Source organism: Hemicordylus capensis, chromosome 5 (genome assembly GCF_027244095.1).
Source record: "Hemicordylus capensis ecotype Gifberg chromosome 5, rHemCap1.1.pri, whole genome shotgun sequence".
Taxonomy (NCBI): Eukaryota; Metazoa; Chordata; class Lepidosauria; order Squamata; family Cordylidae; genus Hemicordylus; species Hemicordylus capensis.
Genome location: NC_069661.1, coordinates 245,120,174 through 245,140,824, shown reverse-complemented (window position 1 = coordinate 245,140,824; position 20,651 = coordinate 245,120,174).

The following is a 20,651-nucleotide window of genomic DNA, read 5'->3' as shown; positions in this document are numbered from 1 at the left end:
GAATGGATAGATAGATAAATAAATAAATAAGCCGAATTTCAAGCCTGATGGGAGGAGCTTGCCCCATTATTAATTATTATTCTGACCGACTTTTTGAAAAGTTACAAACAAAAAGAGGAGACTTCTTTTTTTGGTGGGGGAGTAAAGAATAAGAACAGCCCTGCTGGACTGGGCTCAAGACCTATCAAGTCCAGCATCCTGTTTCACACAGTGGCCCACCAGACGCCTTCAAGAAGCCCACAGGCAGAAGGTGAGGGCTTGCCCACTCTCCTGACATTGCTCCAAGAATCTTGTTGGGACACACCAATACTTAGGCATTACTGAAATACAGTAGGTGTTTCTCTCTCTCTCATCCCAACCAGTGGCGCTCTTTCCCCTAGACTTCAGGGCCAAAGTCCAGGGCCTCCACACCTCCTCCCCCCTCCCAATCCTCTTTAGTCTATTCTGGGTGGTATGGTCACTGCTGGTCTGCACTGCACTGGGCAGCCAAACGTGATTAGGACCTGTGCCAGGTGCTTTAGGGACAGAGTGGGGAGTGGTGAAAGAAATGTGGGATAAGAATAGGGGAATGATGCTTAACTTGCAGTGGGTGGGAGGGCAGGCTCCAGCAAGAGGCGGCCTCCAAAGGCCTTTAGGTCCAGGTTGCAAAATTACCTAGGTGCACTTCTGATCCCAACTCAATAATTATTATGGCATTCATTAAGTTGTTACAACATTGCAATAGGCCTTCATTTGTCAAAAACACAAGGAGCTGGGTCTCACGATCCATGAGAACCGGTTCTGCAGGGTGAGCGGGGAGAGTGGGCTAAGCCTGGTCTCCCTGCTCACGAGTGGAGAGGGATCCCTGGGCGGCCGAATCGGCCGCCCACATGATTGCTGGCTCCATGACAAAGCTGGTGGGGGCTGGGGAGCTCAGGGGCCACGCGGCCCCCGCAAGCCCCAGTATGCCCTGCGCGAGCGCGCAGGGCATACTGGGGAGACCCCCGAGCCGGAAGGCTGCTTTTAAGCCTCCCGGCCGGGGGTCTGCTCATAAATAGGCACGGCGTGAAGCCGTACCGCGGCTACTCACAATTCTAAAAACCAGGTCGCTTGCTCCGCAAACCTAGTTTTTTAACCAGAGGTTCCCAAGCGGGTTACCCGCTCTGGAACCACTGGGCTCGTAGCCGAGCCCGGTGGTTCTCACGTTTAGCAAAAATTGGGCTAGGCTATTCTAGCCCGATTTTTGCTAATTGTGTGAATGGCCCCAAGATTTGCTCCTAAGGGACAAACTTGATCATTCTTGAAGTTAGCACACAGGTGGACACAGATGATAGCCTGTAGTCAAAATATGGTAAGCTATAGGAGAGAGGGGAGGAAAGGGTCATAAGCACAGTTAGTTATTTTATCGAATTATTCTTCAAGGATCTTAGAAATGTATAATAGTCACCACTACAGATTTGCTACCTGGGTTTTTATTTTTTTCAAGGAACAACTGTGCATTGAAGTAGGAAAAAATAATGAAATGTACATTGTGAAACTGTTTTTGAAAGGATCTTCAGCCTAAAGACAAGTGGTGGCATTCCTTTAAAGATGGATAAATGGCTGCAGCTAGAACCTGCCTTACCTCCTTTTTTAAGGTAATACCTTAATTTGCATAGTAATAACCCAATTATCGTAAGATTAGGCGACAGGAATCTCATTATTGCTCTTCCCACCAAACAGTCGATATTCCATTCAATACCTTTTAATCTTACCTACCTTAAAACATAATTATTCCAAATAAATGTTCATTCATCTTTAATGCAATTTCTTTAATAAGGATGGAGAAAAAGGGAAAATCTCCCTGTAATTGTTGGCTTTCCCTCCACTAATATATCAGTGGTTAAACATAATTTTATTTCTTTTCAGGATGCTATAGAAACATTCAGTAGTGGCCAATTGCCTGGAGAAGGGGACTCTTTCTTTACATTTCTCGGGGGGTGGGTGGGGATAACCCCAATGTCGAGTCTCTGAGTTTATATGTTAACATTGAGGGCAATACTTTAAAATTTGTACACCGCCTAGAGATTTACATATCAGGCAGCAGAAAAATATGATAAATAAATCAATAAACACTGCTCCTTTCTGATGCAGTAGAACTCCAGGTATCCATCAAGAGGCAAGCTTATGGCTGACTCAAACATTATGGCCCACATATGGAGGCTACTGATTTTTTTTTTAATCCTCATTTTGTTTGAATTTGTTTGAATTAATTCTGAGTGGCATTCCAGCCGCCATTTTGGTGTAGCAAGCTAGAGTGACAGACAAGAAACTGGGAAACAACCGGTTCAAGTCCCACTCAACCAGGAAGATCACTGGTTGGCCATAGGCCAGGGGTTCCCAGCAGAGGATACTAAGTACCACTAGGAGTATTTGAAGGGCTCCCGGGGGGGGGGGTACTCGGAGCCCTCCTGCCCCCTGTCCCATGCTGTAGCAGTTCCATTTGTTCTGCATCTGAGGATTGCTGGATTGAAATAAATGCATCCTCGGCTATGTGTCTGCTGCAAAACAGGAGAGAGGAGGGTAAAGACCCTCTTTCTCGGCTCATAACTGGCTGGCTGGCTGGCTACATGCTGAAGCTCAGTGTACCCTTCTCCTCCGCCTGACTAACATGCTTCAGAAAATTAGCACTGGTTACTCTCATTGTAATTAATGAGACAAGTAAACTCATAAACTGGGTGACTCTGGGCCAGTCATGTATCTCACAGCCTAACCTAACTCACAGGGTTGTTGTGTGGATTAAAAAAATAACCATGTACACCTCTCTGAGCTCCTCAGAGGAACAACGGGATATAAACATAATAAATAAATAAATAATAAACAGATATGAGATGGGCTATACCAGCCATTGAATTATATCCATATTAAGTTACTCATAAGCAATCATTGAAATTAATGAGTACTAAGTGGGAGTAAACTTAATCTCAGTGTAAGCCAGTGACTAGAGTAGCTGGTCTCATAATTGTAACGTGTGTGTGTGTGCGTGTGTGTGTGTGTGTGAGAGAGAGAGAGAGAGAGAGAGAGAAACACACACACACACACACACAATCTCAATGGAGTACCTGAGCTAAAGGTTTGCTAAAGAAGGGGTGCACTTATTCGAAATGGTTGGAAACCCCTAAGCTTGATGGGCCAATAGTCTGAGTCAGTAGAAGACAGCTTTCTCTGTTCTATGTCCTACTTGTGGGCTTTCCAGAGGCATCTTGTGGGCCACTGTGGGAAACGGGATACTGGACTAGATAGGCTTGGACCTGATCCAGCAGGGCTGTTCTTATGTTATGTTAAATGTTGTGTGCCCAAGAGCTCTTTTCAAATCTTGTTATGAACATTTTTGTTTTTGTTTTTTAATAGTTCTTATTGGTTTTAAGTGATTCTATTGTGATTTTAATGGAGTTTTATTGCATTTAGTTTTTGTAAACCATCTTGAGATGAGCTTTATTAAAGGCAGTATAGAAATTGAACAATCAATCAATCAATCAATCAATAAGGAGGTCAAGTCCACAAATTAGTTTCTTTGCACTCACATAACAACTGAAAAAGACTAAGAATCTTGGCTTGAGTGAACCAGTCTTGAATGCAATATTGGCAGTCAAGGTGTTTCAGCAAAAATGCTCATTTATTTTTGAAAAATAATGGAGTGGGAGGAAATTGGGGTGGCTTTGCAGCTACAGAATGGCTTCAGTTGTGGAGTGACAACTTCATAAGGGCCGCAGAAGAAAAACATTTAGCAGCTTTTCAACCAAAACTGCAAGATGCTGCAATGTATTTGTGGTTTCTTCAAACGCAATGTCTTTGTGCACATGACATGATTAAAAAAGAAAGGAAGGAGGAAAACTGCTTGTACATTAAAAGGTCTTGGTAAAACTGAATATTTAACAGCAGAACATTAACTCTATTCTGAACATCCAAGAGATTTCCAAGACATGTTTTAAATATTAAACTCTCTTTAGTTCAAACCGATACACATGGCTATAACATTAAAAGCATGTCCCTTTTGTACACAAGGCCAAACATGGGTGAGACATGCTATGAGGTGAATGCTGAAATCTAGGCTGTTTCTAGATATATTAAGTATCCACTATAAATTGCATTTTTATTTTTTATTTTTTGCAGCAAGCAAGGACACTGTATGAAATTCATCCCCCTAATCCACATCTCGCTACCTTTTTTAGGTATGCACCTGAGAATAAAACTAGTGCCCTTTCCAGAAGTTATATCTGACAGTGAAAAAGTCCCGCCTCAGCACTGTCACTCACCCCCTCCAGCTGATTTCTCACACTTAACGGCTGCATTTGTGTGAAGGGAGAAGCACTATAACTGTGATAGTCGGCACTTCCATAAGTGGCAACCTCGGGCAACCCAAATTGCCCCTCATGGCAGCACCGGCCATCAGGGTTATGGTCCTTCCGCCTTCACACTTCAATAGAACTGTAACTGTGAGCAGCCAGCTAGAGGGGGCAAGTGACAGGGCTGTTCCTCCCCATTCTCACTGCTGTAAGTATGAGGGCTGCTGCTGGGCATAGCATTGGAAGAAGGATAGATGTGATAAGAAAGGTGTCATTCCATTTCCATCTTTTCATTTTTAAAAAATAAAATAGCACCTATGGGGTCCCAAGCTGGATCAAAGCCACACTGCAGGGAGGCTAGTTTAACACTTTCCTCCCATGTTGTTTTCTACACAAAAACTGCACACATGCACACATGCACAAACACCATGCTGGATCAGGGCCCCATGTGATTGCTATTTATTAGGCCTCTGCTACTGAAAATTGTCAACCTCCCCCACCAAACTATCAGATCCGGTAAGACTGGAAATCCAACCATTTTATGACATTCTGTCTAGGGATGTGCATGAAACCGGTTTGCCCAGTTTGGTTCAAATCTGAACCAGATTTGAACCAGACTGAGTATGTTCGGTTTGGGCCCTTTGAGCAGGGGCCCCGGCTCAGCTCAAATTCAAGCTAGTTTGGGCCCAGTTTAAGAAAGACGTTAAAATACTGTAAAATAAGGAATTAATTACCACTGCCGCAGGCTCCAGTGACCTTGGGAGGTGCAATGGCAGCCATGAGGTGGGGGTCTCTGACAGCTCCCCTCTCCCACCACTGGCCTACCCCCCAAGTCTCCTGGGTCTGGTTCAGCCCGTTTCAGCCTTCTAAGTCAGTGTGTTGGACATTTTTGGGCCACTGTGCATGCACACGAGCCATTTGCATGACCACGTGGTTACACAAATGGTCCATGTGCAAAAATGGCCACCACACATGCACACAGAGCTGAACCAGCCCTGCACCAGCCCTGGTAGACGTAGGGGAGAGGCCACTGTGGGGAGGGGGAACCTCTGGAGATTCACACATGTCCACCACCAAAGACCCTCCACCTGTGACCGCTGCACGCCCTGAGGCTGCTGCAGCCACTGCTGGTGGTAAGTAATTCTTTATTGTACACTATTTTAATGCCCCTCACCACCCTCGAACCAGCCCAAAATTGGCCTGAGAGGTTCAGTTTAACTTTGGCCCGAACTAGGTCTGGTTTGGTTTGAGTTCAAGCATCCGAACCAGCCCAGTTCAAGTGTTAACCGGTTCGATGTTGAACCAGTTTGCACTTCCCTAATTCTGTCAGGATATAGACGTTAAGGGAATTTCCCTCTAACTTCTAAATTACAATCAGGCAGAACAGAAGCAGGCTTCTCAGAAGAGAAGCTGGCTGAAAAGCACCTTCTCTTTCACCCAGTTGGTTCCAACAGACATGTCAGAACTGTGACAGATTTCCACCATGACTAGAAGAATTTTAGTTGGAGTTCTGACTGTCAGGGGTTTCTTCTGTTGTAGCAGAACTCCTTCCAATAAATGCCCAACAGAAGGCATTGATTGATTGATTGATTGGATCAGATTGGATTTATATACCGCCCTTCCAAAATGGCTCAGGGTGGTTTACAATTAAAACAAACCACTAAAACAGTAAAGAGCTAAAACAAATGAAAAACAATATAACAACAATTAACAATTTAAAAACATTTTAAAACAACAATTAAACAATTACAGTGATTAAAAGTGATAAAATATATGGTCCAACATGCCTGTCAGACCAACATGACTGCACAGCCCTACAATTTACATTTGAAAAATCAAGCACACAGGCCCAAATGATACAAACGCATGTATCATCCAGTTTGGTCCTGGGTTATGTGGAAGTACCATAATAATTCTGATAACTCTATGCATGAGAGACTCACTATAGATAGACAGACAGAAACAAATAAAACAGAATATTTTAAATCACCTTCCTTTATGACAAAACTGTTAATATTACATGCCAAAAAATATATTGGTAATATGTGAGAGAATGGGTGTCTGTAGGTGCACACACTAAGCAATAGATGAGGAATATTTCCTGCAGATAAAACACAAGTACATTAACTTGACAAGAACATGCACTCACGAAAGTTGGAATGTGCCCCTCTAGGTTTGGCTGTCATGCTGTGCCGAGACTCTTAGGACATAATTAAACAGGGTTAACTACAGTAACAGAATTACTCTGAGAAGGGAATGGAGAGCTTATCCTTTGAGGAAGAAAAAGTATATGTAGACCACTAGGTCAAAATGCAAGCATTTCCCTTTGGCCTGCCCTTTTGATCATTTGACAGGACTTTATTTTATTTTATTTTAGCCAATTTAGGGCAAAATGAAAGGTGCATGAGTGACAGCATTTTTGACACTCAACCAGTTATTCCAAACTGTTGGATGGTTTTGATTTATATTTGTATTGAAGATAAGACAAATGTGGTTGGTGGAATTTTCAGCTCAATGTGAAAGGAGGACTTGAATATTGCAAGTAACCAGGTGGGGTCATACATGAAGAGAGACACATTCCACCCCACCACATTATATGAACACTTTAATGAGGCCACTCGGTGTCAGAGTAAAAATCAAGTTGTACCCTCAATGCAACAATGTCCAGGTTCACACTAGGGGTGTTCATGAAACCGGTATACCCGGTTCAGTTTGAGTCTGAAAAAAATCATTATTATTTGTTAGAGCCCCCAGACTGGCCATGGGGGGTGAGTTTCGGCTCAAGTTCGAGCCAAACCAGGTCTCCACCCAACCCTTCCGTGTCCTTACAGCATGGAAATGGAAGCAGGGGTGGGAGCACACACCGGGCAAAAGCTGGCTGTGCTTCCATACATACTTGCTGCCACTAAGTTCAATGCCTCCCAGCCTAGCTCAACTTTCCCCAAAGGACTGAATGGCAGCAATTCATTTACATAAGAGAGCATAAAGGGCTGCACTTCAGATACTAGCAGAATGAGGACTAAACCTACAACTATCAACTCACAACAAAATATTGCACTATATCTCTGGGGGAGCATGTGTTATCTGAGTTTGTGGCTAAGTATGGTGACAAGACAACAAAGTTAACGAAGCGGGTCTCACGATCGGTGAGACCCGCCATAACGGGGTTTGCAGGGAGAGCAGACTAAGCCCGCTCTCCCCGCAGACTATCCCTGTTGCAGCCCTGGGTGGCCGAATCGGCCGCCCACACGGCTCCATCACTGAGCTGGTGGGGGCTGCGGGGATCAAGGGCCACATGGCCCCTGGAAGTTCCAGCATGCTCTGCGTGAGCGTGCGGAGCATGCTGGAGAGACCTCCGAGCCAGGATGCTGCTTTTTAGACTCCCGGTCGGGGGTCTCCTCATGAGTTGCCGCGGTGTGGAGCCACACTGCAGCAACACACGATCCGAAAGCCCAGGTTAGTGGAGTGCTTGCTTCGCTAACCTGGGCTTAGGGGTGGGGTAGTTAAGCGGGTGACCTGCTTAGGAGAAACTGGGCTTGCTTGCAAGCCCGGTGGTTCTCACAGTCTGGCAAAATCGAGCTAGGCTCCCTTAGCCCAATTTTGGCAGACTGTGAGAATAGTCTCAACAACAAAGACAGGAGTCTCTACTCTAACTAGGGTCTTACTTCATATGCAACCAGGGAGGAGGAGTCCTAGCTCATTGTCATCTAGCCCTAAAGCTTCAAGGGTCAATGTTAAGAAGCAGGGCTCTTCAGTTTTGTGTAACTGCTGCAGAGTGAGCTAAGACACATTTCTCTTGTTACATCTTATTGTGGTTATGGGAAAACTTCCAGAGTGCTCCCATAAAGCTGAATTCCCTCAAAACCTGCCCACCAGCAATGGGGAAGGCAGTACTTTAGAACACCAAGAGATTAACAGGGTCAAACTCCTTGCCCTAAAGAAACAGAATAGGGTTACCTGGTTGGTGAGGGAGCCATAGAGTTTCAGCATTTTCTTCCATGGGGGCTATTAGACAGCTTTCCTCCTCAGAAGCAGAAGGGGAGAGAGTCTTGAGGGAGAGTTCTATGCACTGAAAAAATTCCCGCTCTTTTTGCTGAAGCCCTCCCCACCCGCCACTGAGTTCCATTAGCTCCTCCCACCAGTGAAGTGCCTGAATTCGTGCACATTTTATCCCATTGACTATCATGGACACAATTTGGGGAGAGGGTTGTCTCCTTCGCCATTTTTTTCCTGTCAGATTTTTGTGAGACTAACATAGCTGCAAGCACCACAAGTAGTGGTGTGCACGGAACCAGCACCTGCCAAACCAGCACCTGCCGGAACCAGCACCTGCCGGGGGGCACTTACCTGCAGGCACCACATTGTCGTAGTGTGCACTTACTCACCCCTCACTGCATTTCCCCCACCAGCGCTCTCTTTAAAAATGGTCCAGCAGAGTGGCAGCATACCTCCCTGTCCACCCCACCATTGCTTCCTTGGACCAGAAGGGACTGGAAGTACTCAGTGCATGTGCGTACCTCAGGTGTGCATGCAAGCGGTGGCCCAAAAATTTTTTTCCACTGGGGCTCGAACCCACTCTCGGAGACCCTGGATGGTTATCATTTTTAGATACTGAAATCTGAATTTGTGGGGGCTACATGGAAACTAGGTGGTATAGGAAGCCCATGAAAAGGAGATTTTAATGAACAGAAATTGTAAAGGAGCAGATAGTCAAGAATGTAATGAAAAGGGCTACAGGCATGTCATCTAGTGAACACTTTGTAACATCTAGGGAAAAGGCTGAAGGGTTGATTCAAGTTAATGGTTGAATCAATGGTTAATGATTAATGTTAAGTAGGGGTGTAAAGTTTGTGAAAGGATGGCTGACTGTAAAAATACCTTTTGTAATAGGTACCTTTTGCAAAAAAATACCTTTTGCATGTCAGGTACAGAAAACTTTAAACAGATATGGAGTTAAGGCTAATGTTGTTTGTACAGCACCTAAAACTTTAAAATAACATTTAGTTAAATCTGGTTAAATGATAATAGATGTGAAGGGAGGGATTGTTCTATCTGTGAGGAGGATGAGGGTTGGTGTAAGGTGAAGGGGGTTGTGTATAAAATTGATTGTGTGGAACGTGCAGCCTTCCATATTGGAGAAAAAGGAAGACCACTAATGAAAAGATATAAAGAACATCTGGCTGATATACAGCATAATAAAAGTCGAACAAAACCGTGGGCGATACATATGAAAGAAGAACACAATGGGGAAGTGACCAAGACAAAAGTATCAATATTGGCTGCTGAAGGGAATTTAATAAGATGTAAGATCAAGGAAGCAATGTTCATAGAACAATTGAAACCTAATATTAATGTTAAGGATGAGATGAAAGAAGCCATGAGATATCTTGGTCACTGAAAGAGTTAATAAGACTCTCAAACATGAGCAGTGTGGAGAGCCTGAATGGGGTGTGCAAAGAGAGCAGGCTTGACCCACTCTCCCCGCACATGAGCAGGAAGCCCTCCCTGGGCGGCCAGATCGGCCGCCCAGACAATTACTGGCTCTGTCATGGAGCCGGTTGGGACGGTAGGGTTCGGGGGGGCTCCATGCTACTCGTGAGTCATGGAGCCGCACTGTGGCAACACACGATCAAAGTGGTTAGTGGAGCATGCACTTCGTTAAGCTTGTTTGGGGGGGCATTTAAGTGGGCTTGCTGCCAGGAGCTGCAGGGCTCCAGTTGGCAGCACACGGACCAGTCAAAACCGGGCTGGGCTCCTTTAGCCCGGTTTCGGCAGGTCATGAGAATAGCCTCAAAATCTTCTCGGCAAAAGATCTGCTCTCTCCTCCCTCGTGTTATCTATTATCTGTTTGCTGCTCTCAGCTTCTGTTCTTAAGTGCCTTCAGCTGGCATGCTAAATGGAGCACTGCGGATGGTCTGTCACACCAAAACATTTGCTATTAGCTTACATGTTTTGTGTAAAAAATCTGTAATATCTTTTACACATTAAAGAGGTCATTTTGAAGTTTGTTTTTGGAGCAGTGCAATATGTATTTTATCATGGGTATATTGTATATGTAATATGAATGAAGCAACCACGCATTTTAAAACATGCAAATCTTACAAGTATACTAATCAGAGAGCCTGGATTGGCTACAAACCTGGATTAACTGCCACAGTGTTAATGGCCTTAAGTGTTTCAAATAAAAGTTGGTTTTCGGTGGGAGACATCCAGACTAACTTACTGAATAGCACTACTCAGGGAGTACTAACTTTCAATACTGCCTCCTCCAGTAAATTTAGTCAGCATGTCAGCAAGTGTTTCTATGCTGATATTCCTTATCAATCCATTTTCCTTCAAGACTTCCTCACACATGCAAAAAGTCTGCAAAAAAAGAGGATGGTCAAAAACTACAAACAGCACAAATGTTGAGCCCTCACCTGCAAAAGTGTACACACAGCTGCCATCTGAAATTATTAACACAAGGAACTGGTGAAGTGGCAGTCTGAAAGAGCTGAGACACTACAAAATGCTGCTTGCATGACCAGAGTTCTGCATGACTTGTAAGCTCACTAAGCAGAACGATTGGAGGTGGTTCACCAGAGCTTTAAGAAACTTCCTGTACTTTCAGCCTATCTGGGGGTGTTGTCAAGCACCTGGTGGGCCAAAATACATGGCTGGTGATGGGCTCCATTCAGCTGGGGGAGTCATAAAGCATGCAGACCTGCATTACCTAAATCCACACTATTGTAACCCCCACCCCCCATAACTCCCCATGTGTATCCTTGTATGCTAAGTCATCACTTGAAGCTCAGCTTCAGAGTCCAGTCCATTTGAGTTTTGCTGGGCATCCACTAGAAGCAGGGTCTTTTTGGTGGTGTTGTTGGCTCTTTTGAACACTTCCCTGTGGAGGCCAGAGAGGCTCCCACATTATATACCTTCCAATAGCCCTCTTCAGGCATTATGTTGTACCTAAGTTCAGATGTTCAGAGAATGGATAATTTTTTTCTCTCCCTCTCTCACAACGCTAGAACCAGGGGTCATCCCATGAAACCCAATTGCCAGGAAATGTAGGACTGACAAAAGGCAGTATTTTTTCACACATGGCATAATTAATCAATGGAATTCTCTGCTATCGGATATATAGAATTCTCTGCTATAGGAGCCCTTAAAACCTATCTGTTTAGCATGGCCTTCCAGGGTTTTTAATCTGTTTAAAATGCTTTAATTGTTAACTAGCTGGGCCGGGCACAGAGCATCTGTGCCTCTATTTCTCCCCCATCCCCACTACCACTGTTGTCGCTGCTCCCCCACCCCCCCAATGTCCCCCTGTACTCCTACTCCATAGAAACATAGGAAGCTGCCATATACTCAGTCAGACTATAGGTCCATCTCACTCAGTATTGTCTACACAAACTTGCAGCAGCTTCTGAAAGGTTGCAGCAGGCAGGAATTTCTATCAGCCCTCTCTTGGAGAAGCCCAGGAAGGAACTTGGAGCCTAGATGCTCTTCCCAGAGCGGCTCCATCCCCTTACCTTCTAGTGCTCGCACTTCTAGTCTCCCTTTCATATGCAACCAGGGCGGATCCTGCTTAGCTTAAGGGACAAGTCATGCTTGCTACCACAAGACCAGCTCTCTTCCCTTGTGCAGCTGCCACCGGGCCATCCTTCCTTTTGGCAGCCAGCTGCTGCCACCATTCCCCCCCCCACACACACACCATATTCTCAAAAAAACCCCAACCCCATGCTCCTGACCCCAGTGCTCCTGCCTTTTGGCCAGCTGGCAGGCTGGAAAGGGAGGCTGCGCCACCCGCCATGAAGCCTCCCTCTCTGCTGTCCACCCACCGCTGCTGGTTTTGCCTGCTGGCCAGGCCACACTTCCTTTGGGCTGGCAGGCGGGCCAGAGAGGGAGGCTGTGCCACCTGCCTGCCGCTGCCACAAATTGGAGCCGCCACCACCACCTCCATCATCTTCTCTTCCCCCCCCCATCGTTTTCTTCTCCCCTGCCACCACCATCATCTTCTAATTCTCTGCCATCTGCCCGCCCGCCAGCCGTTCGCTGCCTTCCACCACCTTCCTTCCTGTCCAGCTGCCCACCCCAACCTTCTTCCTTCCATCCCACCAGCCAGCCAGCCGTTCACCGCCATATTATCTGCCTGCCTGACCAACCAGGCCATTTTCTTCCTCTTGTCCCAGTCACTATCCTATGCAGCACCTCTCCAAACTCTTGCAAGAGCTGCCACGCATGGGATTAGCCACAGGTATGCCTTAGCAAATTATATATAAAGAAGATGGTTTTAAAGTGTTTTAAAAATTGTTTTGTGTTGATTGTTTTTAAAATGAACAATTTGCAGGTTTTGTTTTTGTTACTGTACACTGCCCAGAACCGTTTGGATGGGGCAGTATATAAATGTAATAGATAGATAGATAGATAGATAGATAGATAGATAGATAGATAGATAGATAGATAGATAAGATATGGTGATGGCCTCTAGCCTGGACGGCTTTAAAAGGGGCTTGGACAAATTCATGGAGGAAAGGCTTATCTACGACCACTAGTCTTGATGGCTATATGCTGCTTCCAGGCTCAGAGGCAGGATGCTTCTGCATACCAGTTTCAGGGGAGCAACAGCCGGAAAGGGGGCATGCCTTCATCTCCTGTCTGTGGGCTTCCGAGAAAGTGGTGGTCCATCTGTTAGACCACTGTGTGAAACAGGATGCTGGACTAGATAGGTCTTGGGCCTTATCCAGCAGGGCTATTATTCTGTTTGCACACACTTACATGTTTTTGTGTGAATGACTGTACCTATGTTCATTTAAAAAATGATCCTGGTCCTCAAATGTACAGTACAGACAGGGTGTAAACCAGTATCCAATATAACATGTGAATAACTATGCCTGTGTACAGATCTGTACCTGTGTACCCTGTACAGAATAGCCTCATTCAGATGTTATTAGCAAATAAGCATGTATTATTAATTGTTGTTGTTGTTGTTAATTTGATTTCTATACCGCTCTTCCAAAAATGGTTCAGGACGGTTTACACAGAGAAATAATAAATAAATAAGATGTATCCCTGTCCCTAAAGGATTCACAATCTAAAAAGAAACATAAGATATACAGCAGCAACAGTCACTGGAAGTACTGTGCTGGGGGTGGATAGGGCCCACATACATCATCCTGAGAGAGAAATGAAATTCCGCCTCCCTGTTAAATCTATTATCCCTCTCACTCCCCCTCTTCCTCCGCATTTGTGAAGAGGTAGCATTCGTGTGAAGTGGTAAATGCTGAAATCATGATGGTGGGCGCTTCTGTGAGAGAAAGACAAGATAGCGGGCAAAAACAATGGGGAGGTGGGACTTCCCTATCTGCTTTGGATGGTATATGCAGGTACACCACCTTTTTCAGGTAAGATGTGAAGAGCGCTAGTGTTATGTAAAGGCATGGCTCTTGAGTCCTTTTCAGACATAATGCTGTATGTGTATACAAGAGTCTGTACATAAGCACACGTTTCTGTGTGAATAACTAGAACTTTGGTTGAAGAGTGGTATAAAAAGTGGGCTCTGGTAGAGTCCCCCTCTGATGTAGGCTACAGATAGGAAGTGTACCCACTGTACACACCCTAAATATGTGTGAATAATTATAGGTGTACACTGTACACAGTTTGTATTTGCATTTAATATGGCATGTGAATAGGCCTTGGGGTTTTGAACACTGTTTATCTTACTGTGCAGGCTTTGTGCTATTTGCTGCTAGACTGTTGAGTTGTAATTTGATATGTCTGTTGTTTTGTTTTTGAACTGTGCTTTATGGACTGTATTAATGTTATTATCTATTGGGAGTCACTTTGAGTCTATAAGAGAAAAATGGGACAAATGCTTTTAAAAGCAAAAAACAAACCAGACAAAAAGCTGCAAGAACAATGTCCACGTCCCACAAACACAAAGAAACCATGCTCATTTTACAATAAAAAGTACAGATCCACTGTGTATTGAATTCTGATAACAGTGCTGTCTGCAAGGCTGAAAAATCCCCATAATGGCTGGATATTGCCCTATGCATAATTTATCAAGACAGGGGTTCTCAACGCCAATCATCCCATCAGCCATAAGAGCCTTTGGCCACAGTGACTCTGGATAATGGGAGTCGTATTCCAACATATGTGGACCCAAGTGTGAGAACCCTTGCATCAAGAGAGCAGCCTACTAACAGCAGCCTACTAAGTTTCTACCCTCCCACCAACTTTAAAATTGCTTTAAGTCTTCCTTCTACAACTGCCCAACCACCCAACACACACCTGTGTTGATTCACTCCAATTCTTTATTATATTAAGCAAATGTATAATGTGTCGCCTCCCACAATGCATCTCAAAATGACAATCTCTTGTCATCCATTGAATCTGTCTCTCTGTTGCGTTACAGCCCAATTTTCTAGCAAAACAAAAACACAACGGAACACAAGGCACTCGTTAAACCCTGTCCTTGTGAATACAGTAGCTAGCCCCTGCAGCTGGAACAGGGTGGTTTCTTCAGTAAATCACACACACACACACACACACACACACACACACACACACACACACACACCACTACTTTTATTGCAGTAATTCCTAAACCATAACTTGGGACCCCACAAGGGAACTGGCAGCATGTTGCAAGGAACAAAATTACTGAACAATGCAAAGGCTTTTGTTAGTCAAAGGTATAACTGAGCCCAAAGGTTACTGTAAATTTAGAAGGAAGGGGCTGTAGCTCAATGGTAGAGCACCTGCTTCATATTCAGAAGGTCCCAAGTTCAATCCCTACCTTCTCCATATAGGGCAGTGCTAGAGAGTCATTCCCAGCCGGAGTAATTGACAATACTGAACTAAATAGACCAATTGCAATGCAGAGTCTGCCATTTTGTACAGTGCAGCTACTAAAGCATGTTTTGAACAGTTGATAACATTCTAAGGCAATAATGTTGTTGTAAACAAAAAAGCCATCACCCTTCTCTCCCTTAGCATTTAAATCAGTGGGAGAGGGGCCGGTATAGTGGAAACAAGCACAGCATCCAACCAAAGGAGCACAGCCTTCAGCAATGTGTAGCAGTGAAGTAGGACTTGCAGAGGGATGTTTGTTATGAGCATAGGAGTGTTGTAAGTAGGGTTGTGAAGCACATACTGGTAGCAGTGGTTTGGTCCAAACCCAGACTGAATTCAGACTGAACCGCTGCTCCACAAACCAGCTCAGTCAAACCCACTGGCTGGACTCATCAAATCAATTGAACAGCTTGAACTGGTTCAGAGCGGTTCAAGATTGAACTGCTCAAACTGGCCCAGTTCACAGCGGATCAGTTTGATCATGAACCGGTTCTGCATATCACTGGTTGTAAATCTGTATGTGTTTTTATCTGTGAAATGTTGGAATGCCTCCATTCAGTGAGTCCCTTTAGTCTGTTAAAAATGTTATGTCACAGAGTCTGCACCAGTAACCTTCACTATTTTTCAAGCAGGAGCCACTTTGGCAACCCCCCCCCACACACAAAAAAACCCAAAAACCCTTCAATGTGAGAGCCATTTTCCACTGTGCTGAACTCTGCACTGTGCAGCACTTTTCTCAGTGCTGGAAGGGCCCTTTAAGAGCTCTAGGAGGAAAGTGCACTTTGTGCATCCCTTCCCAGCACTTTGTGCATCCCTTCCACTGCACAGCAGGCTTGAGTTGGAAATGTTTTGGAGGCCATTATAAAGGCCTCCAAAACGTTTCAGCTCCAAGGGCTGTTTCGGCGTCAGCGGGGATGGTTCTTTAAGGGCGGGGGAGGGTGCACTCACCCCTCCCACTGCATTTCCCCCACTGGTGCTCCATTAATTTCAATCCCCTCTGGGCGGTAGCATTGCTGCCTGCCGCCCCGTTGCCATCATCAGCCAGAAGTATTGATCGTGTGCGCACCCGTCGTGTGTACACGGCAGATGGGCGTGCATGGCGACGGGCGCACTCACGATCGGTACTTCCGGCCACTTCCGTACTGCACATTGGGCATTCATGAGCAAGGAGATACACCCACATACACAGCTCCAATGAAACCTTTGATATGAAGTACACCCCTTTGCTCATGAACACTGAACTGATAGGAGTACGAGGGTGTGTGGCCCAAAGGAGTATCAGCATCAGGTTGATAGGCAAGCTGGCATGGTCCCTGCCTTCCCTGTATTAAATGGATGTGGGGAATATTAGAGGGCTAGTCACTCCCCATGCAGAGACATACCAGCTGGGCAAGATCCAGACTAGCCTTGTGTTTGCACAATATGAGAAAATATGTGCCTCCAAGTGGTATGTGCTCTTCTACAATGTTGCACAACCACAAGCATAAAGCCTTTCCCAAGACACATATGAGAGTGTGCAACATGTTGTACAACTTGTTGCGCAACAATCAGCTAGTGCCCCATGTTGCACTAACATGTGTAGTGTAACATCTTCTGCTAGTGCAAGGACTAGCAGAGGTTCTACCTAGATCAGAGGTTACTTTCTTCATGCAACAAGCAAAGCAGCAGCACTAGTCTGGATTCAGCTCATTGTGTCTCTGAAGGAGCTGCTGCTCTAAACCCGCCTCCTTCCAGTCAAGAGGCATGTTCACAACCATGACTCAGACAAAAACAGTGGAGGGACAGCTCACTTGGAAATGGGTCACGTTACACATTCACACTGGAAGAACCACAGTTGATGTAACTTTAAGCATGCCATTTGACCCTGTGTGTTTTTCTTTGACAAATAACAGCCACCAAGGGAGGGATCATAATCAGACCTAGTGGTAGCTCAAGACCTCTGTATGCCTGAGTCAGGGCACCAAATACCACCCCCTTGTATGCACCCTCCTCCCCCTTGCTCCTTTTTTAAAGTGGTGGGGGGACGTGCTGCCCTGCTAGCACCCCAATAATCTGAGGTGACTGCCTTGCCTTGCCTCATGAAAGGGCCGCCCCAGATCAGGACCCTGGTGGAGATGAAGGGAGGCTTTATCTGTTTCTCTCCCTGGCACTCCCAGATCTGTCCCCCGACCCCATACACAGCTGCTTTTTAACAAAGGGAAATAATTAGGGCCAACAACGTGATTAATATTCTGTCTAGTTTGACCCTAAAAATAAGCCTTTGGGTTTAGTATGCCTCCAACAGTAATTCGGAATAATAAATTCTGGTAAGAATTTAGAAACTAATCTGTCTGCATTCCTTTCACTATACTCTTAATTCAGAATTACCATATTCACAAGTTAGCCCACTTTTGCCTCAAATGTCCAGGCACCTACCATATTTAAGTGGGGTGGGCGACATCATCACAAACTATGCCATTGAGGTGTCACTATATGTCCCTACATCTGTGTGAAATTTCATGCAAATCAGTCCAGGCATTGAGAAGTCGAAAGGGGGACACACACAGAGACACACACAGACACACACAGAAAGCTGTGTGATCTCATAAGCTTACTTTCCATAAGGAAAAAGACTGTTTCAGCAATCAGAAGTTTGGGAAACTCTGCGTTCTTGGGAAAGTGGGAATGGGCAATGGAATAATTGCTTAATTTCATTACATCCCACCCCCCTTTGTTCTTTTGCAAGGGTATGCTCTCTTTTTTATAAGCTGCATGTTACAGAAAAGTTCATTGAAAGTTCAGAGGAAAGGAATTTTCAAAGAAAACCCAAACACAAAGCATTGTGAGGAATGATATGGAAGCTTGACAAGAAGATGATAAACAATGTTGGGGAGGAAGACAGAGAAATAATTAAGTGTGCTGAAACATTGTGTCAGCTTGTAGTGTGTCGTTTTTCTACGAGAACGACATTTTATGGGATGCAATTTGGGCTCAGGAGCTCCACTCAGGCAACAGAAGAGGATGCTGTGTACAACAGTTCTGGAACTTTAATACAGACACTGACATACGCACAAGTTTGTAAAGTAATTGAGGAAATATGTCTGTATGAGATAAGGTTTTCTGAACATAATATAATATATGGAAATCCTTTCTTGATGGGCTTTGTGGTCTTAAAGAGGTAGGAACTTAAAAACATTGGTCTGGCCGTAAACACACGTCTAAACAAGGTGTGAAATATCGCGGCTGAGGCAGACAATGTGCCCAAAGAAAGCAGCCAAGAGAGAGGCGTAGTGATGTTTTACAGAGACAGCAGCTAATCTCTATCCCAGTTAACTCAGAAAATGCTTTAGGAATGAGTTGTACATACTTTTTTTAAAAAAGACCCAGGGGGAAAAAGCTTGCTGCCTAAAGTCTTCATGTAAAAGATTTTACAGAAGATTGTCAAGCATATCTCACTTTTAATGGAAGTTGAAATATTCCCATTGTTGCACAAGTGCATGCCACAGTAATCATGAAAAAATCTGAGAAGAGATTACTATTCCTAGACTTAAGCCATCAAGAATATCACAGTATCACTGTGACTCCCTTTCATGAGGCATGGTGAGTTGGTCACCTCAGGCAGCAGATTATTAAGGAACCAACAGGGTGGCAAGATGTCCCCTGCTGCTAGCATCACAACAGCTCTTTGGGACCAATCTGACCCTTGCGAGCTTTGCAAAGAGAGTCTTTCCTCACACTCCTTGAAAAGTTTGCAAGAAGCACAAGGAGAGAAGAGGAGGCTACTGGCAGCTTTCCCTCATCCTAGAAATAAGGCATCCTAGTACCGTGGTCCCTCGACTTACGTAAATAATCCATTCCGAACGCACGTTCGGAGGTCGAAATTTTCGTAAGTCGAGGAGCGCACCACGGAAGTCTCAAAACACTCGTAATTCGAGGAAGCTGCATCTAAACATTCGTAGGTCGAGTAAGCTGATTCTAAACCGGCAACTACTTCCGGTCTTTTTTGTCGCTCGTAACTCGAAAAAAACGTAAGTTGAGTAGTTCGTAGGTCGAGGGATTACTGTATAGGGCAGGAAGCTGCCTTAAACTGAGTCAGACTATGGGTTCATCTAGCTCAGTATTTTCTACCCAGAATGGCAGTAGCTTCTCCAAGGTTTCAGGCAGGAGTCCCTCTGTACCCTAACTTGGAGATGCCAGGGAAGGAACTTGGGACCTTCTGCATGGGAGCATGCAGATGCTCTTCCCAGAGCAGCCCCATTTTCTAAGGGGAATATTTATTTTAATTTTATATTTTGTTAGATGTATATACCAACTTTCATAAAATTATCCCAAGGCGGTTTACAAATGTTAATACACAAAATTCACTAAAGTCACATTAAAAAATTAAAATAAATTAAAACCATAAAAACATAAAGACACCAAAACCAGCCATAAAAACTAAGCACAGCAGCCAGAAAGGAGAGATTGGTAATGTCGGAAGGAGCAAAAGCTTGAACAAATAAAAGCATTTTCAGGCTACAACCAGAGAATAGACACCCACGGGGAGAGCATTCCAGAGCCTGGGGGCAACTACAGAGAAGGCCCTGTCCTGCATGCATGACAGTTGAACCTCCTTCAATGTTGACACATGGAGCAGAGCCACCTCCAATGAACTTGTGAGGTGAACAGAAACCCTTGGGGAGCAGGCAGCCCTTCAGATATCCAGGGCCCAAATCGTAAGAGCTTTAAAAGTAACAACCAGCACCTTGAATTGTATCTGGAAGCAAATTGGCAGAAAGAGTGCAGCTCTTTCAAAATAGGTGTAATATGTTCCAAATGAGGAGTTTGAGATAGAACCCTGGTCACTGCGTTCTGCACCAACTGAAGTTTCTAAATATTCTTCAAGGGCAGCCCCACATGAAGTGCATTACAGTAATCACACATGTATTCTCCCACTAAAATGCAAACCAGGGTGGACCCTGTTTAGCAAAGGGGACAATTCATGCTTTCTACCACAATACCAGCTCTCCTCCATACCTAACCATCCAGATCCCGGTGGAGCAGTGCCGCCTAGCCCAGCTTTTTAACCCGGCTTTTAACCACAATTAAATGCTCAAGCGCTCTGGGATAATGTGTTCACTGGGGCCTGTGTCTGCGGGGAGAGCTTAGCCCACTCTCCCCGCAAACCCTTTCAAAGCGGGTCTCACTGATCGTGAGACCTGCTTCACAGTATTGCTGGATCGGGTTTATGTCCAAACCATGTTTGTAGAACTGACGAAAGCTGCCTCTCTCATTCTAGGAGAGGCAGAGGAACAGCTCTTGCATGGGGAAGAGAGCTGGTCTTATGGTGGCTGGCATGAATAGTCTCATTTCCTAAGCAGGGTCTGCCTCAGTTTGCATTTGGATGGGTGACTACTTGTCAGCAATGAAAACTATTCCCCCTAGCAGGTGTGGCTGTAGCTCAGTGGAAGAGCCTCTGCATGAATCCATACAGAAGGTCCCAGGTTCATTCTCTGGTATCTCCAGGTAGGGCTGTGAAAGAGTCCTGCT